Raw genomic sequence first — 27406 nt, 5'->3', positions numbered from 1 at the left:
GACGCGTTGGTTGGAGAAGGAGGGGAGATGTCGACGCAGTGAGGAGAACTTAATGAAGCTGGCCGCTCTGATGTCAACTGGTTTGAAACTGGGTGGATGGGTCTGCTCGGTGAGAGAGCGATGAGGTTAGACCCCTCAGACCTCTCCGTCTTTAGCCGATCAGTTTGCTCACGGAGCCAGAAGTCAAAGACCAAACCCTGCAGCTCAGAATTAAACCAACACTGAGAGGATTAGGTGGTTTACATATGGGACCAGCCCCTGTAATCAATACAACAAAGAAAAGATTCTGAGTTTGCGATTTGGATGAATGAAGGTAAATGACAAATTAGTTAAAGTTAGATTTATGGTCAACAGCCAGAGGAATAATTGTTGACTATTATTTAAGAAAGGACCCTTTGGATTGCACTGATATGGTCGTGAGAAGTTTATTATCTAACTTCCAACTGTAGTTCTTGTAGCTGTGGAATTGTTTTATAGAAACCTGGGCTCAGACTACAGGAGTTCAACAATCCTGACCGATTTGGAAATTAGGTTGCATCACGCACGGCAGGAGAATGTTTGCAGATATCTTTCTCTCTAATCTCAAACATGAACACACGTCATGTCGGCCTCTCTGACGTGATCTCAAGAGGGAGAAGGTGTAAACAAAACAAACACGACAGAGACGAGCGTGGTGCGACAACTCGCTCTGTCGGCATCGATGCTTTCAGTGATAGAAGATGAAGAAGAAATGAGTCTGGATGAGAAAATGATGCGGTCGACGCAATTTGTTCCTCAGCGAGAACTGGAGGTGAGATTTTAATGGTCAGTTGTGTCAACAGTAGTATACTAGCTTGCTTTGTGGTCGCCATTTCAACAGCTAGCTCTTATTGGTTTGGCTCTGAAAGGACTGACATAATCATCCTAAATCCTAAATATCAAACATATTCAAAGATCATCCGGGCAGCCTTGATGATTCTGCTGACAGTTACGCAGGTTTGACGATGGCTCTGTGACCCCTCACACTATCAGATAATCTGGGCCCAACATCGGTTTCAGACCAGATTACTCCTCCGATCCTCACGGGGGCTGAATTGGGGTTAAATCTGCCCAATATTGTTTTAGTCTGAGCCCAGCTTTATACTGAAATGTGGTTTTATTACCATAATAATTTTTACCAGGTGTACCTGAAACACTCCCAACTGAGTGCCTATTGTGTTTAGGAGTCTATATTCAATTATTTATTCCCTCCCTGTGTGTGTATTGTGTTTGCTGCCACAGCCCATTATTCTCATGATGATCATTAATCATCTAATCTAATCTACAGATTGATGCTGCTCTACCCGGCTGCTGGTTGTGCAGCCCTTGTAATCCAATTGGTGCGTCAGCCACTAATTCTATGAAACAGCAGACGTCAATCCAGATGGTATTAAAAAAAGAGAAAATCACCCGAGGACACCAGAGTCTACACGTGCACGGTTAATAATTTTAGCTGGGACGTTGATCAGAATCTAAATTATTTTCTCGACAGCTGACCCAGGTAGATGAAAAATAACCAGAGCTCTCCTGGTAATTCCAAAAGAGACAGAAGGTTTGGAATGTAATAAAATCTGTAAAATTGAGTCAATGGTTATGGAGCAAAACAATTTAATGATGAACAGAGGTTTTTTTCTTTGTATTTCTATGGTAGGAAACAAATAAAATGGCCATTGTCCTGAAAATGTGTTTACTGATCAACATATGAGTTGTAGGAAAAACAGAGCTAATCCATAGGCTGGACAGATGTGAATACAGTAAGACACTTCTACAATTAGCAGACTGTATCCTGACAATCGTTATTCTGGGGGGACAATGAAAGGCCACCCAAAGAGGACAGGTCGGACCAAATGACGACAAGGACACAAGATGCCACAGATGACGAGAGAGAGAGACGAGAGCTAGCACTCAGCTTGCTGATGGCTGGTATGTCCTAAAGAGATGGACTAACATTCCAACATGACTAAACATCCCTTTGACCAGAAATGACCATGCTGAGGTACAGAGTGGATAAAAATACAAATGCTGACCCGACTTCAGTCAGTTTAACATTAACAAAATCCATGCTGTTTGAATTCACTCTACAAATATTTATTATCCGAATTAGAGGGGACATCTGCCATAAGATGTAAATGAGACAGTCTGGAGGAAAATGAGAAGCTGGAGTTCCTGGTGAATTTGGACATAAATCAGCGGAGTGTTGCTTCGTCTGCTTGAAACGAAAGAATGAAAAATCACTTGAGAAACCATCGAGGTGAAGATTTTTGTCGCTCGGGCTCTTTGATAAGTCTGTGAGGAGCGTTTAGATGACACTAAATACAACTCTGCTCACCCCGCAGTGTGTTTACTGACATGAACAAATGGAGCATTTCAGGCAAACAGACCGACCACTGGTGACCTAATTACCTGAAGTATATTATCATAACGAATATTGTGTCCATTCATTTAGAAAGGAAGACAGAAAAAAGAAGGCATGGAGATACATGCAGAGTAGACATCATCAATCATGTAGCAGTAGCTTGGCAGACTTTTTCACAGTGATAATTAAAATCACAGAAGTTAGATCTGCTGGCTGCAGCTGCATACTGAAGTGAATCAATCTTCTCATTTTAATACTTTACCAAAATGCCAAACCACACAACTTAAGAGAATGAAAATAGACAGTGTGACTTGTCATAGTTGAAATTTATTTGACGTATACTTTGACTTTTTTTATGGAGGTTCCTGTCATCGAACAGAAGTACAGAGTTAAACCAAGTCAGAGGAAGTGATAGTGTGGGGAAGATATGAGATGTGAGAAAAACTTGGGTCGAGAATATGAGCGCAAGAACAGACTACTGATGATCCATTACGGGTGAGAGAAGGATGAAGAGAGGAAGAAAGGGAAGAGGAGGAGGAGAGACAGGCGGGTGCCAAGTGTCGGGAGGATTGTCGAGACAGAAGTGGGACTGCGGGACAACATGTGGTCAGCGAAAAGTGGATGAGTCAGACGAGGAGGGAAGTGTGGGACATGGAAGTCAGGGTAAGATACTGATCGTTTAAAAGTACTTAGAGAGGAGGACGGGCGGGGTTTACTTCATCAGATACTGCACATTATGTAATTTGAGCCAGAGTATGTGAAGTATGTAAACTTCAGAGACATTTAACAACAGATGACTCATATCTGTTTAAAGTCCCTCTAGAAGAAAACATAAAAGTCGTGAAGAGGGAACAAGACAAAGTGCTTATTAAATTAGATGAATCCAATCGAATAGCCAGCAGTGAAAAGTCTTTGTCACATAATGTGTGAGACAGGAGCCGAACGAGGGGGAAACTGTCACAAGCAGAGACAGAGACAGAAGCAGGACCGCAGGACAACTGACGGTCAGGTCCAATTACCAGGAAATACACTCCTTCAGGCAAATGACACTGTGGGTAAACACGGCTCTCTGACAGGTGTGTGTGTGTGTGTGTGTGTGTGTGTGTGTGTGTGTGTGTGTGTGTGTGTGTGTGTGTGTGAGTGTGAGTGTGTGTGTGAGTGCCATTACAGGAGGAGAAGCCGGGGTTTCATATATTGTTTGTGGTCAGAATTTACTGCTCATGTTGGTTCCGTCTGGCACCAGACTGTTTGGCACGGGCACTTTCCTCCAACATATAAAATGTACTCTCTTTAATAAAGTGATTGGGTTTCAGAGCACCCAGCTTCAAATCACAACGAATGTAATGCTCTTATACTTTACTGCATCATATGATTTAAAAGAGTATTTTTTTCGGTGCTATTTTCTCAAACATTTTAAAGTGTATAATCTAAAATAGAGGATTTGGCCTCATTCCTCTTAAATAGATTGTTTCATGTGGATTAAGATTTAAAAGCTTTATTTCATAGGTGATAAAAACAACATGGCGATTCCAACTCTGTTTTCATCATTTTTGCAATAACTATGAGTTTGAGTTAACAACCTACTTTATTCCCTTAAACTGAAAACCCCATATTGATACATAAAATCTCTAAACATGTTCAGTTTATTCAAGACGACATGTCTTTCCTTCAGAGATAAATTGTGTCTACATGCATCACGAGTGTCCTCATTGTCCTCTACAGCCCTGATGAGATTCTTGGTGTGCAGTCACTTTACCATATCAGGATGATGTAATCATAAAAAAAGGAAAATCATCTCCGTCAGACCCTCGTGCAGCTCTAACCCACCACTGGACAGACGTGCTAACCAACCAATAGAAATCACTGGTGTAGCGACAGGGAGATGATAGCGTGCCAGTTCTTCAGACCACAGCCAGCTGAGGACACTGGAAGCCCCATCCAGGCCCAAGGCACTGCGGCTGGGAGCTGAGTCTCATATCCTGCTGCAAATGGTTGAGATCTATAGCTTTAAATGTGACTCAATAACTCAGTGACTACGAAACAGACCGTTAAAATGAAATAAAATGACAATTGATGTGATTGGACGCCTACGGAGACGCTTAATAAATGTGAGTGGGAAGGTGAGTGAAGCTCCAAGTGACAAATAGCGGCAGCGCTTCAGTCTGCTTTGACACAATACACCTTCAATCTCACACACACACACACACACACACACACACACACAAGGCTTTCATTCACACGATAAAATGCACAATCACGTGTAAACACAAGTCATGCACACTGAGACGTAAATCCCCTGCCCCAGAATGTTCTTTCGCCTTTATCCTCCAGCGTGTTTGTGTGTGTTACTACACGCTCAAACTGTATTTACTGCGAGTGTCTGTCCGGTGACAATGCAGGAGACAGATTGGTGGCAACACATCAGTGCAAAGGGCCACAATGGAAAACAAATCTCTGCCACTCAAAGGCTCCACTCCGGTGACACTATCAGCTTTCTTAGACGTGGTAAGCTCCGCTGAGCAGAATTCAGAAGTGTTGCTTGTCAGCTGGCTGCCGGTCCTGTGGACTAAATACTGTCTAGAGGTGTAGAAAAATATCCTTCAACACGTGAATGATTCCAGCTTCTTCTCACTGTTACATCAGCTTTGGACTTTAATGTTCATAGTTTGTTCGTTTACCGTCAGTGACTTTTCTTTTTTAATTCTGGTTCAATTGGAGCACACAAGAGGATTTTTAAATCCTCAGAGACAGACTGACAGGTGTAACCAATCGTTGACGGGGAGAGTGCATACGCTTCTAATCACAAATTCTGAAATATCTGGTTCGTGACACTTCCCTGTCTGTGCTCTATTAAGCAACATTATTAGATCATTCAGAATCCATATTTTCCTCTTAATCTGTCTGACATCTATTTGTCTATCAGTATTTGAAAATTCGAAATTTGTGATGCAAACCTCTGAACACAATCTGAGGTTACTGTCCCTTAGTGGTGCTACCCGGCCTGAGGACTCCCACAGAAACCTGCTTTCGGTATTAATAAAATGTGCATTGGTGCAGGTATGTGACCGCGAGGCCTCATCCATCACAGACTTTTCGTTGATTTAGCACCGTGACACCATTGGGAGACTGTGCGGTAAATTTGAAGCTTAAAAGTTGTGCATTGTGAGTCAGGATTTAAGGGATTTAACGAGTGACGGTGGAGTTGCCAGAGTTGGGGATTGTTAATAGTTCTGACAGCAATCCCTGCTCTCACTGACAGGCATCCCTGCCTCCAGTCTCTTTATTTGTTTCTTACACAGCGTCAAATAGAATCAATCACTCACTTATTCGCGCTCTCTTCCTCCTCCGTCTCTCACACATGTACGCACACAGACACAAATGCAAAGAAACTGAAGGGCATGACTGCTAACACACACATTTGCACACAACACACACACACACACACCCAAGAAAGAGAGGTGGGTGACGTCATCAGTGTTTCTAGGCGACCTGTCATTGAACCCTGAGGCCTCTTGTTACGGTAGAGTTGGAAAGATGTGGTCACTCGGCTGTCAATAATATATGAACTGTAACTAATGGTGTGTGTTGGTGTGAAAACAGGTTACATACAGTGAAGTGCACAACTGGGGGGGAATAGACTCTGTGGGTGTGATTACTCTGTGTGTGTGTGTGTGTGTGTGTGTGTGTGTGTGTGTGTGAGTTTTAAAGGCTCAAAGTAATTAAAGCGAGGTCTATTGTGTGTGTGTAAAACATTCCTGTGCACAGTGGGACAGTAAAATCTCTCAGAAAGTGTTTACCTTACGTTGACGCATCACTCCCTAGATTACTTAAATCTCTCTAATGGATGCGTGTGTGTGCGTGCGTGTGTGTGTGTGTGTGTGTGTGTGTGTATGTGTGTGTGTGCTGTGGGTATTGATGACGTATGTGAGTTTCCATTAATCTGGTGGTGACTGCTCCACAAACACAGAGGTGAAGAAGCAGTCAGGGGTCTGACTCACTAGCAATGTTTATCCCTTATAAATAAAGTTTTTATGACCACATCGTGCAAAAGATATGAAATATTCTTATAAAATACAAGAATATACAATTCATCATATACCAGTGACTCAATAACTACGATTACAGGGATGATGATATTCAAGAAATACTTGGGCTAAGAGTATGTTAACTTCAGTGAGGTCACAGTTGTAGTAAAAAATATTCAAAGGATATTTCAACCATCTTGTTATAAAATAAGATGAGATTTCTAGGAGTACATTTATTTGCTTTGCTGCCAAATCAACATTTAAAGTCAGCTCAACTAAAGTTGTCAATTAACATGTTATATCTCGTTAGTTTAAAGTGAACAGGAGTCAGTGTACAGGGACCAGTAGGGTTGACATTTTTGATGTGATTTGTTCAGATGTAAACCTGCAGCTTGATAAAGAATCCAACACACAAACAGTGCAATCTAACTTCCTGTGGCTCCTGCAGCTCCGAGGAGAAACATCTTCATGCCCAACCACGTTCTACCACCTGAGTCTCCTCTCATCTATCTTTAATAATACTGTTGTTTCCCAGAACACGGATAAACTACAGACACAACCAGAGTACAGGAGGTTAACTATGGCAGTGTAATGCACTCTGACACCGTCCTGGCTGGTTAATCTTGCTCTCCACTGTGGCATAACCTGCAGAATTTTTAAAGCTTTAGTTTTATATTCAACGCACAGATGTCATTTCATCAAACACTTTCATTCAAAACAGGGCCAAGAGTCAGATTCATGTGGTCCATAACGATAACTTCGACTGAGACTCCGATCTCTGCCATTAAACTCTCCTTTTTCTCTCTTTTCTATTCACGGTCTCAGCTGCTTTCTCGTTGTGTTCGTGCACACGCTGGGGTCACAGGAAGAGGTCAGATGTGAGTTTATAGATTATTGATGAAGTGATCAGTCCACAGCTTGGAGGAGGGGCCTCCCTGACAATCCACCACACACCTCATTGGTGCGTGACCACATGACGAAGATGCTTCCTGACTTCATCTCCCGCATTTCTCGTCTAATAGTGTCTGCTGCTCACTGCATGTAACATTCACTTCTGTATTTAAAGGTACAGTGTGTAGAATGTTGTGATACCTCGTGTTGAAATTGCATGTTGAACACCAGCTGAACCAAAAAAAAGAAAAAGAAACTGTGGTAGCTTCAGTTGTCATAAAAACCCAAAAGGTGTTTAGTTTGTCCATAGAGAGGGTCCCCTCAATGTAAATATAAAGTATTTAAATGTAAAGGGGCTTTTCTGGGGTAAAGAAAACTACAATTCATACAATTTAGATGAAACAAACTAGTGAAAACATCATGAGGATGTAACATGGATGTGATATTACAACATCCATCCATATGAAGGTCATGATCCAACCACTGATCCTATTGTTAGGAAATCTAAGGTTATTATGCTTGTTTCTTTGTGTTTAATCTTTTTTTTTTTTTAAAGCTATGCGTTCTAGATTTTGAACGTCGTACACGTAGCCGCTTTATAACATGACTCTTCTATATTTAACCACCAAGAGCCAGATTAGGACCAAACACAGGAGACCAGGAAATCTGGTCTTTGTTCTTCCTGCTGTCTGTGACAGTGATTACATAACCCTGCCCTCCTTTACATAAGTGTCATTAGTCAGCTGTAAATTTCAAACTGTTAAAATGCATTTGAGGACCTGCTCTCCGGGCGTCTTCCATTTACTGTGGTAACACAAATGTCAAATATACTTTGATTTGTGTTCGTGCTGTTAGATAATAGAAAGATTTGTATTGGGAGATTAAAATAATGATAATGGCTAGACTCAAATGGGACTAATCAAATATACAAAAGGACAATGGCTAACATAATTTTTTTAGACATTACATTTCTCTTCTTAATGACTTTACTGTCGATTGCATAGTCCTCTGAAGACTATCACTGACCAAATCAAATTGTGCAGCTTCACACCACATGTCAGCACAAGTCAGTAGCCACTTCTCAGCAGCATTGCCAAGGCTTAGAAAGGACCAGCTGGTACAGAGAACATCATGGCCGGAGCTGTGTGGACAAGCCAATTTGCATTTGCACGTCAAATTATTTAATTCTGCTCCCCAAAGTGCACTGACTCCATAAACTGGTAACAATTACACTGAAAGCCAAAACACTGTCGACCTGGCAGCGCTGTAGGTACACAGAGGGCCATGAATTCAAACAGATGGAACGTAAAGTGATTTCAGAAGCTGGGTTTTCTATGGCGCCATCTTTTTCTTTTTTTTTCAAACATTAAATATGAATGTTCAGATTTCTTTCCACATCACATAAACTGAGCCCTCAGGAGAATTCAGCCAACACACAAGATCGACTTTGAGGCTCAACTCAAAGCAAAACTAATGTATATGTTGATGTAAAAAATGTAAATGCTTCAAATTCAAACTCTGCCAAGCAAGAAAACTGTTCGACACACATATGTTTGATGTATAAAGTAATGTGGGTTGCAATGTTGTGTTGTGGAAAGGAAAAAGCTTCCATCACTGTAATAATCTGCTTTCTGCTCTCACTTGGTTCAGGTTCAGGAGTCCTTACTCTTTCTCTGGTAAAAATCCCATCTGAGGAGCTGGTGTTGTGAATGTGAATGTTTTGAATATGTGTTATGTTTCTTCTTCAATCTATCTTACTGGATAAAAACTACTCTTGTCTCCTTGTATTTTCTATGTGTAGTGATTCTCTCTTGCAGAATATGGATCACATTCATATCATCAAGCCACTCGGTCGATCTAGATAATGAACTACATCTTTTACTGGTGCATTGAGGGAAAACTCAGTGAGAGGAGACGTTTTAAAATGTAAAACTTGTTTATGTCGTTACTGGAGTGCTGAAGCTTCATCCGATGGGACAGGTGGGGAACAGAACGGCCTGGATTCAGCCCTCTCGTGGCTGAGAGTCAAACAGACACAACAAAAGCAGAGCGTGAGGCCCACAAGACAATTCATGAATAAGAAAAGGAACTCAGGAAAACAAAGACATTCTCATAACAGCAATAACATTTTTCAAGGATGAAGGAAAATACCTCAATAGTAAACTAAAGATCCATTTATTCTGTCTTTTCTTACAAAAGGGATAAATCTGTTTAAAACTATTTAACTGTCACTACCCACATCGGTCCACGTGTCCTTGTATCTTGATTGAACTATTAGCTTTACGTAGCTGTTACGTGTCATTGCACACAGGCATTGTGCCAAAGTAAAAAACAGATGCAAGTAGCACTACCATCATCATCATGACTACCATCTGACATCAGACACCTCACTAGATAGAAGTGGTGCTGACCATTGCATCGGAGAGGCTGCTATGATGTATGTGTTCACTAATTTAGTAAGGATGTCATAAAAAATCTAAACAACCCATCGTGGGAAAAACACCCCCGCTGTAAAAGACGAGGGACAAACTCCTTGAAAAAGGTCTCACACCGTGAAAATATATTTTCAAAGATGAGCCAAATCTAATAAATGGAAAAATGTAAACGGATCAGAATGTGAAGTGTGGAAGGATGAGTGTGAAAACTATTGAAGTCCTGCCATTCTTCATTTATCAGTCAAAAATATAAACAAAATAAAATGTTTGTCTCCCACATGGAACTCAACTGTTGTGGAAACTATTTCTCTTCATTTTATACATAATAGGGGCTGCAAGAGAGACAAGAACACACACACACACACACACACACACACACACACACACACACACACACACACATTAACACCTGATGCAGGGACAGCGGGGGAGGAGTGTGAGGAAGGGTGAGAGCATACACAATTACATTTAAGTGAATTATGATTTTCTCATTTGTGTAAATTATCATAATCTGCGTCATCATCAACGGTGATTAATACAATACACGTTGATTCGTACCTAGAAAGCTCATCGGACTGAGCTCATCTGAACTGAGATGAGAAACAGGGTGAAGGACAGGACGGAGGGAAAGGCTCAAGGAAACAGAGAGAAACAGTGGAGGGGAGAGGTGATGCAGGGAGGAGGAGTGTGATGGAGGGAGGGAGAGATGGAGTGATGGTGTGGACGCAAAGAACAGATCATTCTCTGGTTGGGGATGACAGCACAGTGACGCAGACGTCACATAGAAGTGTGTGTGTGTGTGTGTGTGTGTGTTTGTGTGTGTGTGTGAGATAATGCCTGCTCAGTTGTGCCATCATGCACCAGTCTCTTGCGATATGGCTCGACATATCTATATAACCCACTGACTTTCATTTATATTAGTATCTACTTATACTAATATTAGTATAACAGCATTGAAAATATGTTTTGAAGGAGAAACATTATAGAAGTTCACATGATTGTATTTATATATGCTGAAGGTTATTCTGCTTATATTAATACACACTAATGGATAAAACAAGCAGGGTTTGTTACTCTCACCCATGAACGGGTGAGGAACAATTTTTCAATGGACAACGTTCATCTGTAAGTAAAGTCAAGCATCAAGTATCATTAGATAGCGTTCCTCCACCTCTCTGTATCCTTGAAATACCCATTAATATCACTGATGACCGGATATCAATTACTTGAAAGTGGTTGATGTGCATTATCTAAGCTAACACACTGGCTTAGCTATCTTGTAACACTTAGGTTTCTTGAAAGAGCTTTACTCTATCAATGTTTAATTCATGAGGCCCCATCACTGTGTCTGGATTAGACAGAAGCTGCATGAATATGGATCAAGGAGCGTGCACGCACGCACGCACACGCACACACACACACACACACACACACACACACACACACACACACATCAAAGCAAGCACTGGGTTTTTTTCGCTGGTATCATGTGGGTGGGTCTGTTCATCAGAAGAAATTAGGCAGTTTCCATTTGTGGTGGCAACATCCAGGTCAGATTCTGATTTTTAATGCCGAGGGTCAGACACTGATTGTGTACTCCGATGTCATCAACATCAACTCTCGTCTTCTGCTCTTTTTCCTTTCATTTGCTTCAGAGGCTTTTATCTTCACAATATCTCATCATTTATAATCTGCTTCTATGAATGCACTAGCTTCCTCGATTGATCTGGACCTTCGGACTTTTCAGTTTAGTCAAAAGGACAGGTGTGAAAGGTTCCTCGGACAACAGACCAACATTGAACCGTGGGTTGGTTCGTTTGCAGTTTGAAAACAAAACTCACTGGATCATTAAGCTCATGAAAAAGGCCCAGACAGTTTTATCTGGTTCAGCTTCTGCTGCAATGTGGTGTGATGTAATCTAACAAGGTGCTGCGTTGTCCAATCACACAAATGTAAGCGAGCGTTCCTGGTGGACTTTCTACTCGGCATCCTGAGTGCTGTAATTCTGCTATTTACCCTGAGACCATCACAACAAAAGCAAAAACTGTTGTCACACTCTTTGTACAGCTGAAGCCATCACATTCAACAAAAACACACCGGCGCTGTTATACAAGAATTAGTTGTGTGTCTACGGTGGCACAGATGACACAAATGTTCCCGTCTCCAGACTCAAGCCGGTGTCAGACGGCGTTCGATAAAGGTTTTGTGCAAAGTGCAGGGCAGAAACACACACAGCTCTGAAACTGTCCTGTAATTTCAGCGCAGGTTGCTTACGAGGTGGCTCCTGTGACAGTTTGAGTGGTTGCGGTCGGGGAGAGGACACACAGACGATTGATCCTGTCAACATTTAAGAGATGTTTAGACTCTGCAGTGACCCTTCCTCCTCTTCCTGTTACATCATGCTGACAGACCCTCCCTCTCTTTCTTCTGCCCTCCTTTTCCACACCTCCCCCTCCCTCACCCACACAACTGTCTCTGAAAGGAGATGCTCCACCAGCAGAAACTCTGGTCATATAGCACAAGGCTTTTACAGCCATCGACATCCTCAGATTTACAGCTATGAACGGCAAGAGGTAACTGAGACCAAATGTTACGTGTTCATGCTAATGGCGGCTGAATCCTGGCTATATGGGCCATATAACAGCAGATCTGACGACGCATGCTGGAATCTCCGCAGGCAGCTCTGCTCCGCCTCGTAAAGCTGCAGCTCCACAGGGTTGTGCAGAGCATCATGCACCTGTCCTGGATTGCTGCTAGCTGCTGGTCTGGACCATATATGACCCGTGACACCTTGGCTTCAGTTTTAGCGGAGCAGCCATCTCATCCCACTTTACCGTATATACAGTCTGAAGTCTGGACAGACGCCAATTTCTGCAAAGCGGCAAACTGAGTGGTACCAGGGAAGATCCTCATTTCCCAACAGCAGGAGCATTTGCTGCAAATCGCAAAGACAGATAAGGTTTTAAAACCTACAGCGAGTGGAGTCAGATGGATTTTTACTCATCCTGCCATGAAAATCTCTAATGTGACAGAAATTCAAGTTACTCTGGAATGTGTAAAAAAATCTGTAAAAAAAAACTGACTGACAATTAAGACTCTAAAGGAAAATGAATGAAAACGTATGTTAGCGAAGATTTTAGCAAACAATAACTAATTTACACAAATAAATCTAAATTTACAATATGCACTCCTCCACTTCAGCTCTGGTTGTGGTGTCTGGCTCTTCAGGTGCTAAATGCTTCACTAGTTTCACCAGCTGGTGACTAAGTTTGTCCGCCTGCTGTGAAGTGCGGGTCACTTATGGATTTATCAGAGCCTGTTCTGTGGAATCCGCTGCCTGCTGTGATGAGAAACAAGCCTGAGGTGCGAGTGAAGCAAAACATTAGAGAAGCTGAAGGAGGCTGAAACACGGAACTGTCAGGTGATAAATGTCTGTGTGTCCCGCAGCCGTGAAACCCATATTCAATATAAAAAATTATTACAACCACTTTGCTGAAAAACTGGAAAATTGAAAGTCATTCATTGAGTCAATATATCGAGCTTTTGCTGTTTGCTTGTTTTAATGCTGTTAATCCAGACTTAATAAAAGTCAGATGAAATTAACGAGTCATTGTGACAGCCATTTATCATCATGTCATGTTACGCTTTGAATGATGAGGATGACTAAATATCATCAACCAATTTAATCACAAAGACCAAATGTAGCAACATGCCCAGTGATTAAACCAGCCCAAGTCGGATCATTATTAAAGTTACGAACTGTCTTTTAAATGGAAAGCTTCCTTTGTGCAGAGTGATGTCACTGACACGCTTGTAATAGCATTTCCTCTATTCTTCTTTGTCTTGGTTTCCTCTGGCAGGATTTAACTTTTTTTTTTAATGTTTGGATTACTGGGTCATAACAACCTCTCTGCCGGCTGCACTGTGAGATATCACTTTATAATCGTTTGTTTATCCAAATCCAATCTTCTTAAATCGTCAGAATCATAAAATTGTGCACATGCTGCCAACACGGGGCATTCCCTCACTTCAGCGCATCCTGCAGACGCACATGGTTCCTATTCTCAAGCTATAGTTGTGTGGGTTTGTTCATTTGAATCGCGTCGAAGATTATTTTCCGTGTCTTGATTAGTGTTCAGTGTGGAGATGAGGCCTCTGGGCCGCATGTGACACACAAGCCAATACATTAGAGCGGCATCTTATCCGGTGACGGTGATGGAAGCAGCGCGGCATCAGGAGGGTATCACAGCAGTCAAGTGGATGATAAAACTCAGTTTTGCAGCATCTGTTAGCACAGTGAATTATCCAGTGTACTACTTTAGCTGCAGGGGCTGCAGTTATGCATATTTCTCTAACTGGGCCACAGGGGAGGTGGGGAAGGTACAGAGGGCTGTCGAGGGGTGTACTACTGGGGGGGGGGGTAAGCCACTGCATCAAAGCGGGGCAGACGTAAATGCCCTCGCTGATACTCCGAGTAAAAACAACCATATCCAGCCGCCGTATAAAGCTGAACTGCTACTGGGTGGATTTGAGTTCCCCTCTCTCTCTCTCTCTCTCTCCCTCTCTCTGTCTCTCTCTCTCTCTCTGTCCGTGATACTGCAGAACTGGGGGAGGACTTCCTCTCTCTTTCTCTTTCATGTGTTCAGCTCTGTGCAATCCATAGATAACAGGCATGCATAACACGCACAGCCATGGAAAGACACGCACACACACACACACACACACTGTGGTGTCCTTTAAGCATGCCGGCACACACAGAGGTGAGTGTGTGAAAGTGTTAAAAATGTTTTCAGGTTACTCTTTAGTTCAAACGCTCACACAGAAGTGATGAAGAGGAGGAGGAAGAGTGGAGTGGGGGTGATTCTGTTGCTATGCAACCAGACTGCGCTGTTTGAGAGCATAACTATCCACTCTGCAATGAGTTGATGCAACGTGTGAGCACACACACACATGCATGCACCCACGCACATGCACAAACTGTGGGAATCTGCACAGACACAAAACGTTCCACCGGCTCATTCCCACCATTAAAATGTTTGACACGTGCAACATCATCATTATGCCAGAATCTTTCTCTCAAATCCATGCGCGTGCGTGTTCGTGCATTCAGTGGCCGGCACACTGATTGGTTATCAGAGATCCAGTCTTCTCTGGCCAGAATAATGCCTCCTTTCCTCTGTGTGACACACTCTGCCTCCAGGGATGAGAGTTTGAGCAGAAAAATGATCCAAAGCACATTGTAAATTCAGTGCGAGTGCCATTCTCCTCTCAAGTGACCCACCAGGACAAATCATACAAATGCATGAATGGCTCTTATTATTCATTCCTATATTAGCCTCATGTCCCACAGTGCTATCTCCCAGGCATAGCAGTACTTTGCATTTGTATGTTTTAAGTAGTTTCTTTGTCAGTGGGGAGAACGTCCCCCACATTCCAGCTCATGCATACACACTGGCCCCCAGTGTGATGTATATACAGCTAACCTACCAGCTACCTACCAGCTGAGGAAGGATGTTGATGATAAATACACATTATTCATGCTTAAGGACAGAGTTTCATTCTTCCTGGGTTCCATTAGCAAAATCACAGAGAAAGGGGCAAGCGTCAAACTTAAGTTTTCCAAACATTGGATCCTGACAAATATTCATTCAGCTACATTCAGTGGGGAGAACATCCCCCACATTCCAGCTCATGCATACACACTGGCCCCCAGTGTGATGTATATACAGCTAACCTACCAGCTACTGTTTTACCATCGTCAAGTCATTAATCTGGTTTTATTGAGTGGTTTTAGATTCAAGATAAATAATGTTGCCAACACCCCAAGCTACAAATCACTGTGTATGATATATTTATATATATATTTTGGTCAGCTCTCTCCAAACGTCACGTCCTGGGACTTTTTACACTCAGACACATAACGTATAATCTGACACGAGGAAAACTAATTCTCCTTAAACCTTTTGTAAATGTGTCAAACACTGTAGATCACTCAGAGGCTTAACACAGATTAAGCAGCGTGATATTTTCTTACAGCAACATCCCCATGCTGTGCAATGTGTGAGCTTCTTATGACTTAGTTTATCTAATATTTTATTATAAGGAGTGAATTCATTCCGACACAGGAAGACACTGAGAAAAAAAAATCACATCAATGGGCGAGTTTGATAACATCTTTCATTCAATTGCTTCAATGTGTTACAAAACTTTCTTTAAGATTAAGTCATAAAAGTGTATTAAAAACATCCGTCAACGTATCGAAGGCATTTTACAACATTTAAATAATAAAGTTCTGAACGGACGAATAAGGAACAATTTCCATTGTTGAGCTCAATTCATGCCCCAGAAAAAAATGCAATGATGTTCACATTTTACATGATAGATTCAAGTTTTTTAAATTCAAGATCAATATATTCGGTGACATTTGTGTTCTCTTTGTTATTCATGATAAAATTGAGGCCTCAATTACCTAAAACTCCAAAAATATTTGGAGCCGATTTGTTGCAAATAAAATCTTCGTCAAGAGTTAGAATAACACTGGAGCTGCTCTCGTCTGTAGATGTGTTCCTCTGAGCCTGTTAGTGTGCACAGTAGCTTTCAGTGTTGATTGGCTATTATTCATGACATAGTGCCGTGGGTGGGACACTGCTGCCAACCACGCCACAGAGACGTGGCTACAGACCGAGAGAGGAAGCTACAGACTGAGAGAGGTGGCTACAGACTGAGAGAGGAGGCTACAGACTGAGAGAGGAAGCTACAGACTGAGAGAGGTGGCTACAGACTGAGAGAGGAGGCTACAGACTGAGAGAGGTGGCTACAGACTGAGAGAGGTGGCTACAGACTGAGAGAGGAGGCTACAGACTGAGAGAGGTGTTTACAGACTGAGAGAGGTGACTACAGACTGACAGAGGTGGCTACAGACTGAGAGAGGTGGCGACAGACTGAGAGAGGTGGCTACAGACTGAGAGAGGAGGCTACAGACTGAGAGAGGTGTTTACAGACTGAGAGAGGTGTTTACAGACTGAGAGAGGTGGCTACAGACTGAGAGAGGTGGCTACAGACTGAGAGAGGTGGCTACAGACTGAGAGAGGTGGCTACAGACTGACAGAGGAGGCTACAGACTGAGAGAGGTGGCTACAGACTGACAGAGGTGGCTACAGACTGACAGAGGAGGCTACAGACTGACAGAGGTGGCTACAGACTGACAGAGGAGGCTACAGACTGACAGAGGTGGCTACAGACTGACAGAGGAGGCTACAGACTGAGAGAGGTGGCTACAGACTGACAGAGGTGGCTACAGACTGACAGAGGTGGCTACAGACTGACAGACTGAGAGAGGTGGCTACAGACTGACAGAGGAGGCTACAGACTGACAGAGGAGGCTACAGACTGAGAGAGGTGGCTACAGACTGACAGAGGAGGCTACAGACTGACAGAGGTGGCTACAGACTGAGAGAGGTGGCTACAGACTGACAGAGGAGGCTACAGACTGACAGAGGTGGCTACAGACTGACAGAGGTGGCTACAGACTGACAGAGGTGGCTACAGACTGACAGAGGTGGCAGCATCAGAGCAGAAGCATTTTTAATCTTATTCCTTTTGTTGGAAATTGGATTCTGTTAATCAGAAAAATGCCGAATATTGAATCTGATAATCAGCCGCAGGCCGATAAAGGGTCGACCTCTTATCAGTTCAGATTTTTCCCTCCTCTCTGTTCCTTCTCTGTTGATTAAATGTGTCATACTCTGCACTCCATCTCTTACCCCTCCAGTCCTTGGCCTGTGCTTCCAACCCTTTCCCCACCATCACCACCCCAACACCGTCCACCCCTCCCCTCTAGCGTTGGTCTTCAAAGCAGCAGGCAGAAGTCTACAGCAGCTCTGCATCTCTTGAAATATGGATTTTATTGCCTGCTCCTCTGTACATTCACCCAAACACACAGTGGATGTGTTGCTGCGCAGACACGTTCACTCACTCGGTTACACAAACACACTCAAACTCCTTTTCTCTATTTCAGGTTCTCACAATGATTCATACACACAGACACCAAAATATAAACATGGACGATTGATGGGAATGTCATTAGCTTTGCATCAGTTTGGTCGTGGTACCAAAGTTGGTAGGTCGATTTTCTAAAGACCCTAAACTCTTTGCGTCGAGTATTTGTTGTGGTGGAGGCACTCACAAACCAACATTGACTTCCTGAGAGCGAGTGGGTAAAAACACATTTAGGGATGGTACATATTTAAAAATCAATATTTTATTATTATTGTCCACTTGCACAAAGAAAAGTCAAATGGGCCAAAGTCAACAGCCTCGACTTCTCCACAAAACAACACAACTGACCTTTTTTGCTAATTAGTGACAGATATTTTCCTGCATGAGAAGTAAACACAAAACTGAATCAATAGCACGAATTGAAGCAATGTCAGAGGAAAAAGATTAAATTGAGGAAGATGGATTAAATTCATCTTCACTCAGTGGGATGAGAGGTTTTCAAGGGAGCGAGGCTCCGTTTTCCTCTGATTATTACAAATGATTTACAGAATAATTCTACTTTGAATATTACACAAAGTTTTATTTTAGTTGTGTTCAAGTTTTCTACTTAACTGTTTGTCCAGAACATCTGCTCTCATACACACTACATTAACTTTTTACCTGTTAAGGGCCATTTCAATTTTATAACAGCCTTCGAGGGCCACGCTAAATTATTGAACGCATATTAGACTAACCTCTCTAATGTGACGGCTGGGACTGCTTCTCTTCGGCAGGCCATCTGATGTCAGGTCATAGTGATGATGATGCTACTCGCGGCTGGTTCTCCAGGTGTGAGTCAGTCGGTCTTGAGCTGAACCGAGACCTTTGTTTTGAAAAAAAAAAAGAAAATTGCATTTGACAAAAACAAAACAAGTAGCTCAAAACTTGTCAGCAATAACTTTGGTGGCAATTTCTGTGAATCAAGCACAAAGTCAAACACTTCTTTCAGTACACATCACCTGAACACACATGCTAATACGCAGTTTTTTCCCTCAGGCTGTCTCTGTGTGGAACAGCTAAAACCAGACTCAAATATCAGTAACATCACCTGTAAAATATCTGTACATACCAACATACTGCGCACACTGTATATGTGTATTTATTATTTCATCCATGCACTATGCACCATTGCACCAAACTATTTAGCTTTTTTTTTACATGTACATAGCTTTTGTTTTTGTCTTTTGTGAAATTCCTCGTGTGTGTTCACATACTTGGCAATAAAAAGTGATTCTGATAATCGTGAATCTAAAGTTGCCCTTTTAGATAAACAGTTTGGTCACATACACGTCTGCTCACATCCACAAAAGACAGAATTTCCATAACACAAGGCTGCTACATGTGTTTTGAAATGACTCTGACTCTGACATGACGGGCAAACAACCAAGGGGGAGACCCCCGAGAAGAACATGTTCTTTTATCCTAGAAACAAATGAATCGCCATCATATTCTTACAGCCCACAGGCAGGAAGTCCCCCACCCCAGCAACAAAGCTTCACTTTGCCAACTCTGTTAAAAACTTCAGTCTAGTCTTGTTTCTTGATCTGTTTGTCTTTCCCTGCCCCCATCTTCTGTTGTTTTCCAAGAATCCATTTTACCAGAGTGGCAGTAATCCGAGATCACGAAAACATCTTCAGCACTTCTAAGCCCATCAGTTCGGAGATTCTTCTCGAGAAAATGGTGCGGCATAACTCGATTGTAACCGCGCTGCTTTGGAAACGTCTCTCGGGGGACGGCTCTCCATCATTCACCCTCTCCCATTTTCAGCCACTCGACGTTTCCTTTCAGTCCTTCTCGTTCGAGCTTTCTTTCATTTCCCATCATCCCTTCTTTCATTATTGATTCGTTCAAAAACCTCTCAAATCCCAAAGAGTTAAACTGCCCAAGCTGAGTGAGTGTGAGTGAGTGTGTGTGGGGGTGCATTTGCCCAAACCAAGTGGGAATTCAGTTCCCACTTTGCTACATTGACATCAGCGATTGCCGGGTGTGCTCATAACTAGAGTGACCCTGTTGTCTGGGTGACGGCCATTATGTTGTCACGGAAGCACTCAGGCTAATGGAGGAGCCATATTAATGATGATGCTCTGTCCCCCCGCCCTCTTTCTCTCTCTTCTTTCCCTCACCCGGGCATACAGATATGCATACATTACTAATGGGCTTTCATAATAAATGGCTTCTTCATTCCTCAGACGCCAGCCATAAATCGATGACAATTTTACCTGACCTCCTTTCTTTTATCCGTTTCCCGATGCGCACTCAAGGCACAATCGCGCAGACGGCGACGCAGCAGCTGTTTACCTGAGTCACTTCATCTATTGATCAAGGATTTTACCGAGGCCAGTTCTCTGTAAGCAAAAAGACGCAGACATCCGCCAATTTAATTCACGTCAAGGCAAACATACTGTACACACAGCAGAGGGAAGTCATTATCAGTCATAACATGGATTTATCTCTGACAGGGAAATGCTTCCAGAGATTCATGTTGGAAAGCACTGGCAGCAAAGTTACACGTGTGTGAGAGTTGTTTTGGCTGTCAGCTGGTCATGGTAATGGAAGTCAGACAAGTCGGTGAAAGGAAATATTACCGAGAGGTGGATGAAAGGATGATGGGTTGACGGTTATCTAGTCAGCAAGTGTGTCGCAGTGTATGTGTGTGTGTGTGAGCGTGCACATTTTCACCCAGGTGGATTTCTTTCCTTAGCGAATATTATCCGTCCATCTTCCACAGTCCAGAAGCAAAGGTTCAGATTGGAGACTCTTAACTTCCCTGTGTGTGTCTACAGCAATTCACAAAACAGCAACTGGTAGTTGGAGAATACACAGAGTATGTGTGACCTCAAACACACCATCAAAGAGCAGAATACGTGATACAAACTGAAAGTTTCCCCTTGATGGTTCAGTGTTTACACACCCTACACATAAAGTTTGATGTACTGAGGATATTTTTTTATTATCTGTCTTCACTAAACCCAACGACCACAATCACATTATGCAGTCGCACAAAGAATCAGCTTGGTGACTCAACCCTAGTTTTCTCAAGTTCATTCACATTAAAGTCGGGTGGTGTCAGGAAAAATAATGGAGCTAAGGAAAGTAATAAACTCCAGCTGAGGAACCGGCCCTCTGTAGTAATGAGGGTGGTGCATTAATGAATGATCCGTCTCATCAGATCTCGTCAGCTCCCAACAGGCCACATTTTAATGAGTCCAGGTTAAACTACTGTGTGGCTCAAGAAAAAAAAAATTCTAAAATACATCTCCAACATGTTGCACTGACCACGAACAGCTCAAGAGGCTGACACAGATAAGTGATTCCCTCTGGATAGAATCAATAGCCGTGTCTCAGCCTTCAGAGGCTGAATTTGAAGACCGGCTGTGTCACGGCAGAGTGACTAAGCTGTCCCATTTCAGAGGCTCATTCCAATGCGTCTGACAAAAGTGTCCTTCCATTACCCAGGATCCAAAGGGTGGATCCTTGTCAGGCCAACATATCTCAGGACTCATTACACTCCGGTGATGGGGATGCTATCTGGTTGGCTGAGCTGCAGTAAGTTAGAATGTGACAAGCTGGTGTCACAAACAAGGGAATCCTCCGTCAACCAGAGCGTCTCATTTCAGTTCGGCCATCAGTCTACATGGGCCACGAAGGCGGCCAACCGCGTCCTGCGAAGTGGCCCCTGACTTGGACACAGCTTATATCCCTCATATAATGGTTTTCCCCTCAGGTTCTGTTTTATAACATGTGCAAGTCTGGAAAAAAGAAATTTCCCACTTGTAATTATGACTTTAATTGATTCCTATGCCTGTAAACCATCACCGGACATCATCATCAGTGCAACCAGACCTCGACATGGTGTAAATAAACACAGAGTGGAAAGTTATTCTCATGAAAATGAACCAGCATGAGAATCTTACCCAGGATGGCAGTCTAACTAAGACTGGCTGCTTAAACAGCTCGTCTGCTTAAACGAAGGTGAAACCTTTGATCGAGCTGAGGCACAGTGGAACGGTTTATTACGTAACAAAGGCCCCCCCAGGTTCCATCATTCCCCATTACATCTCAGTGATGTTTAGAACAGATGACTGGGGAAGCACCAGAAGTCATATGAAACCTCTTGTATTAGTTCAGCCGTGTATCTGGGAAGGATTATTGTCTCAGGACCGTCGGCAGTGTTCACACTGTGCTGCAGCTGCTGCTGTGAAATGTCCTTGGCAGTTTGAACCGTCCAGAGCAATAATCTAATCGAATGACTTATACTTAAGATGGCACCCAAACTGCCGTAGATCATGAGCTAACAGCCGCGAAGACCCAGCTCAGGACGTTCTTTGGCTTCCTCCATCTGACCACATGAAGGAAAATGGTGACAGATGATCTTTTGGGCCGTTCTTCAACCACCCATTTATTCAAACCTACTAAATGTTCGGGGTTACGGGGACAGAGGGGCCGTTTTATGTCATCATGCACAGGCCTCTCAATGACAGACATAACTTTAATATAGCTTAGCACAAATTCAATGTTTCATCTCGATGTACAGCAGGAAATACTGCTCACCTGTATTCAAGGACTCAGGACTTGCTCAACAATAGTGGTGTCGATTTAACAATGTAACCTGTACAGATTTAAAAGTGCCTGCTAATGCTGATTATATTCATATAAGCAGTGGTGAATATAACAAGTACACAAATATTCACCAATATGACAACTTTCATTTTATGGAATCAAAATATCGGAGGAGATTTCAGTTTAACCTTGAAGTTAAATTAAGTAATTGTGATGTTATCATGTAAAATGTTAATATAAATAAATCCATTCTTTATTGTTTATTCCTCAGATGTCATCATCAAACCAGAATATATAGTAAATATATAGAACTTTACAGAATAAACAATAGAGAAGAGATGTGTTTTTATTTTTACATTTTATATTCTGAATTCAACTTGTGTATATTTGGTCGTAATAAAGTTCATGGTTAAACTATGCTATATACTAAATAAGTGAATCAAGTGAATCAATAAGTTATACTCCCTATTATCAGCATCATTGCCTGAAAGTCAATACTAGTCAGGCTCTCGTAAATATTAAATTTTGTCATTAATATGAATAATTAATTGTTCTACCATATTTCACTGTACTGTACAGCACTGTATCAGAATCAAATCATAACGATAATTTGTAGGTGTGTTCACGGAGCACAACAGATCTAGGGTTAATTCAATTCTACATAGTTCACGTTAGAGGAAAAACAATAGTACGGCAAATAGAACTGAAAACCTGAGTGAAGTAGAAATAACGGTGGAATGAACAAGCAGCAGCGTTATACAAATTAAAGCCAGGGGAATTCAATTGTATAAATTACAGAAATGTGATGCACAGGAACTGCTTCTCTCGGACAAGCTGCAGGATTGAAAGAGCTTTTTAAAAACAACCAGAGCCGACAGCGTCATGACTTACAGAACCATGGGGAGACCAGGCTGACCTTAAAGACTCCAGTGATGAATATCTAAATAAGCTTCCCTCCAAGTTCTTCAAATCAACCTCTGCTCCCCCCCCCCCCCGTCCACCTTCATCAGCTGCTTGATTCCCTCCTCTCCCTCTCTGCCCACTCCTCTACAGTCCCTTAGCTTTGTCATTTCTTGGTCCCTGTAACTTTCCCCTTGTAACACCTTGCTGCCCCCCCTCCTCCATCTCCTCCTCGGTAAAGGACGGCAGAGGTTAGAGAGCTGGGTGTAGCCTGCGGGCAGAACAGGCTCTCAGCGAAGGAAAGACGAGGATGATGCGGCCTGGAAATTTAAGTGCCTCTCTCTCCAGTCGTGTAGCCCCTGAGCCCTTAACAGCTGATTTTACAGTTTCCTAAATGCAGAGTGAGTTTGTTTGTGGCCACAGAGGTTTTATCTGAACATAAAGAAATGCTGATGGTAGATTAAAGGTTTCCCATTTAAAATCAAGTGGAGGAGTCACTATGTCACAAGCACATTCTTCATATTTAATAAAAACAACTTGCTAAGAAACTGTAACATTTGAAAAATATATTAATTATTACATATCATCTGAATCATCCTTGTACTTTCCCCCTCTCTGGCAAAACAACATGCAGGCAGCAGCAACACAAATGCTGAAGTTACACATGAAGTGAGAAAGGTTTTTATAGATTCAATGAAAGATGTACAACTCTTATATCCCAAAATATCAAACCATTCAGCAAATGTTGTTGACTTGACTGTGAATGCTGAAGTGTGTTTAGTGGAAAACCTGCTCTAATGTTGACGACGGCTGAAATGAGCCCTTGGCCTAAACAGGTCAGCCTGATTCTGGACAGATGAGCCCGTGGGGGCAGAGAGGACTGTGAGTCTGAGGCGGAGAGACATTTGGGGGGAGGCAGAGAGACGTGGAGGGCGAAGTAGAGGGGAGCAGTTTAAAAATATGATGTGGAGATATGGTGCCTCTCCCAGAGGGAATAAAAGACTCAAAGTGGGCCAAAGATGCACCACACACAAACAAACACATTTGTACACACCGAACTGTAAAATTCAGCCGGAGCAGAAAGCTGGTCTGAGTTTGGCACGTGTGAAGACGACTAAGACGAGAAACTTGGGCCGAGAGTTTAGCCAGGAACAGAGGGAGCGACAGAGCGGCTCGACTGAGGAGGAGAGCTCATTAAAGTGAAAGTGAATTGTTAGACAGGGTAAATCTAGATCTCTTCATTAAGCCTCTGAGAATATCTGGCATGGACTTAATAGGAAGACGTAATAAAGGAGTAGTGCAACACAATCTTCTGTGTGGGTCAATAGTGACACACGTGCATCTGCCTCTGCTAAATTGTTAGTACTTAATTTTCAAGCGATTCTTTCTTCCGCAGCTTTGAATGTTCCACAAATACTCCATCACAAAACCAAACCCACAGCATCACCTCCCTCGTTGGTTCCAGCAATGCTACTAACTTGGTCTTTACATTTACGAGCAATTAATCAGTCTGTTTTTTTTTTTTAATTAATTAATTTCTGCCCCATAAAACATCAGTAAATTGGTGACCAGCAAAGTATTTTCTTGGACAGCAGGTCTCCTCGGAGCAGAGTGTGTGAACCCCTGGTCACGGACCATTAGTTCCACACAGTTCCAGACATTAACCTCCATCAGCAGCTCTTTTCTTCCCTGCGTCTGTTCCGTGTCTGCAGCCATTTGAAAATTAAATAAACAGGACTCAGTGGATTAAGCTCGTCAGAGATAATATTTTGTGACAGTTTTGTTACTGAGCAGCGATGGTGTGGTGAGAATATACGTCTGTGCTTCAGCAGCAATAAGGAAAACTCTCCTCTGGTTTGTTTTCTTCTTTCTATTTTCCACTCGTGTTCTGGGTGAATCACACTCACCGAGCAGATCCCTGGGAAGGGCACTTCAGGGAGACATTTTCTCCAAGCTGCTGCAGACTCCAGGCATGAGACCATTGTGTGCTCTATGACATAAACAGAAGAGTCCATAAGGAATACATTAACAAAGCATGTAATGTTACTTTCAATCAAACCTGTGAAACGCACTGTGCAGTGTGAAATGTGTAATTCCCATTTTCTAGTCATTTTTCAGTGAAAACACATTTAAAGTGCATATAGAGGCCTAATATGTGGGCTTTTATTTTGAAATACATATGCACAGATTGTGGAATTTGAAGAAAAACACTGTGACAGTTCCATTTCAAGTTCTGAGATATAAAAACACCAGATGATCCTTCTGACTGATCACTCCACAGCAACTTTTAATGGTTCCACTCCAAACCAAGCATTTGGAAGGAAGAAAAGAGGCTGTGAGAGATGGAGCAGGAAGAAAAGAGGGTCAGGGAGATGAGAGGGAGAGAGGAGGAGGAGACGGAGGGACAGACTCACCACAGGAGAAGAGGGACGAATGAAACATGTTCCATCGAGGAGAAAGAGACAAGGAGGCGGACATGGGGAGGGAGGGGGGCGGGAAGAAGAGGAGAAAATAGGCAGGACATTGAGAGAGGGGAGAAAGAGGGAGGAGATGAGAGGGAAAACCAGCAATAAGGAGATGATGGAGGATTTTAAAAAAGGACGGGGGGGGGGGGGGGGGGGGGGGGGGGGGTGTTGCAGGAGGTGGAGGAACGCAGAGACACATATTTGGCAGGTGGAGAGGAAGGAGGGCCAGTGAAGTGGTGGGATGAAGAGAAGGGATGCTGCTGGGAAGAGGTGTTGGTGGGGGGCCAAGAGGAAGGAGTATTTAGGAAGTGAGAAGCTTGTTAGGAGGCGGAGGAGGAAGTAAGGAATCAGTGAGTGTGTTTAGCATCCTGTTTTGGACCCTTGCCCTCTTTTTGAGCATGAAAAACCTGGTTATTCAGATTTCTATATACACGTGATGATAATATGTGTGATCGTGTCGTGACGTCTCATTGGATATGTTGTTTACATGCTACGGCACTTCAGTTAGAACGAGCCAGGTTTCCTCAAACTCGCCTGCAAGAGGAAGTTCAGGTATAAAGAGGAAACAGGAAGCAGAGGGCTGCCTGCATCTATCACAAGGCTACAATGTCCTCGTACTGGCATTTCTTTGAACGTCTCGGAGGCTGACGTCTGTTGGCCGACTGTGCGGTACTGAATGCCAAATGATGGCGTCCCTGACTTCAATACGAGGTGGGTGGGGTTACGCTGGAAGGGGAACTGATGAGCAGAGTAAAGAGAGAGGATGGAGAAGAGAGCGGCTGTTTGGGCTGTATTCAAAAGGTCAGGGACTTGGGGGGGTGCTGGTGCTATCTGACAGCAACACACAGAAAGAAAGGCGATTGACAGATTGAGGGCAAATAGAGAGATGAACAGAGGGGTCAATTATTGGTGTGTGTGTGTGTGTGTGTGTGTGTAAGAGCTGATAGAAACAGTTGATTATCCACAGTAAATCTAAAACAGCTCATTATCTGAACTAATGGATATATAGCCCAATAATTACCATAGAAGTATATATGCTATTATGAGTGAAAGGTCTATTGTAATGGAATTGAAATTGTATGTTTTCCCACAATTTATATAAAAAACGTTTCTGTAGCTGTGTGTGCTGCAATAGATTACACATAATTCTGGTGGATAAATGTTGAATACACAATTTAATTTCTGCTCAAATGCAAGAAAACAAAGATATAAATCCCCCTCTGTAAAACAGCACTGGACAAAGCTACCCGGTGGAAAATTAATATCAAGTTTGTGTTTACAGGGGAAATTTTAATTCAGCTTTAACAACTGGCTCCATTGACTCTAGTGGGAATCAATTAAAGTAATATGGATTCTCTGTTGTAATCTGTTTTCCGCAGTTGCAGATGTGACTTGCTGAATAAAGTTTATCCTTTAGCCGGGATCAACTCAGAGCTGCAGTGAAGTCGAATGTGCTGCTGACACGTGAGTAGCATTGAGACTAATTGGTAAAAAACTAAACCTGCTCACGTCAAACACCTGAGGTAAAGACTCACTGCGTCTCTGAGGCCTGCAGCACGTCTCAGGGTCTTCAGTCCACGTTGTGTCTGATTGGAAACACCCATGATGCAGCAGTGTAAACATGTGGAAGTTCGTTTCCGGCCTCAGGTGAGCTGAGCGCGTCTCTGGCGTCAGGCCTGTCTGGAACTGTGCCGCCATCTTGTGGCCAGTTTTTTAATT

The 27406-nt window shown here is 42.8% G+C and overlaps 1 protein-coding gene across 1 annotated transcript in view; it reads right to left on the bottom strand.

Annotated features, from left to right (window-relative positions):
* Positions 1–27273, bottom strand: part of cacna1ha (calcium channel, voltage-dependent, T type, alpha 1H subunit a) — a 126191-nt gene extending 98918 nt beyond the window's left edge. The window contains exons 1-3 of the mRNA XM_069525061.1: positions 27223–27273; positions 25130–25212; positions 18458–18585 (exon numbers count right to left, since the gene is read on the bottom strand). The gene's annotated coding sequence lies outside the window, so the exon portion shown is untranslated. The remainder of the gene's footprint in view (positions 1–18457; positions 18586–25129; positions 25213–27222) is intronic.
* Positions 27274–27406: the final 133 nt, after the last annotated feature.

Source organism: Paralichthys olivaceus, chromosome 5 (genome assembly GCF_024713975.1).
Source record: "Paralichthys olivaceus isolate ysfri-2021 chromosome 5, ASM2471397v2, whole genome shotgun sequence".
Classification (NCBI taxonomy): Eukaryota; Metazoa; Chordata; class Actinopteri; order Pleuronectiformes; family Paralichthyidae; genus Paralichthys; species Paralichthys olivaceus.
Note: the sequence above shows the minus strand (reverse complement) of the source record. Positions and strands in the feature narration are given on the sequence as shown.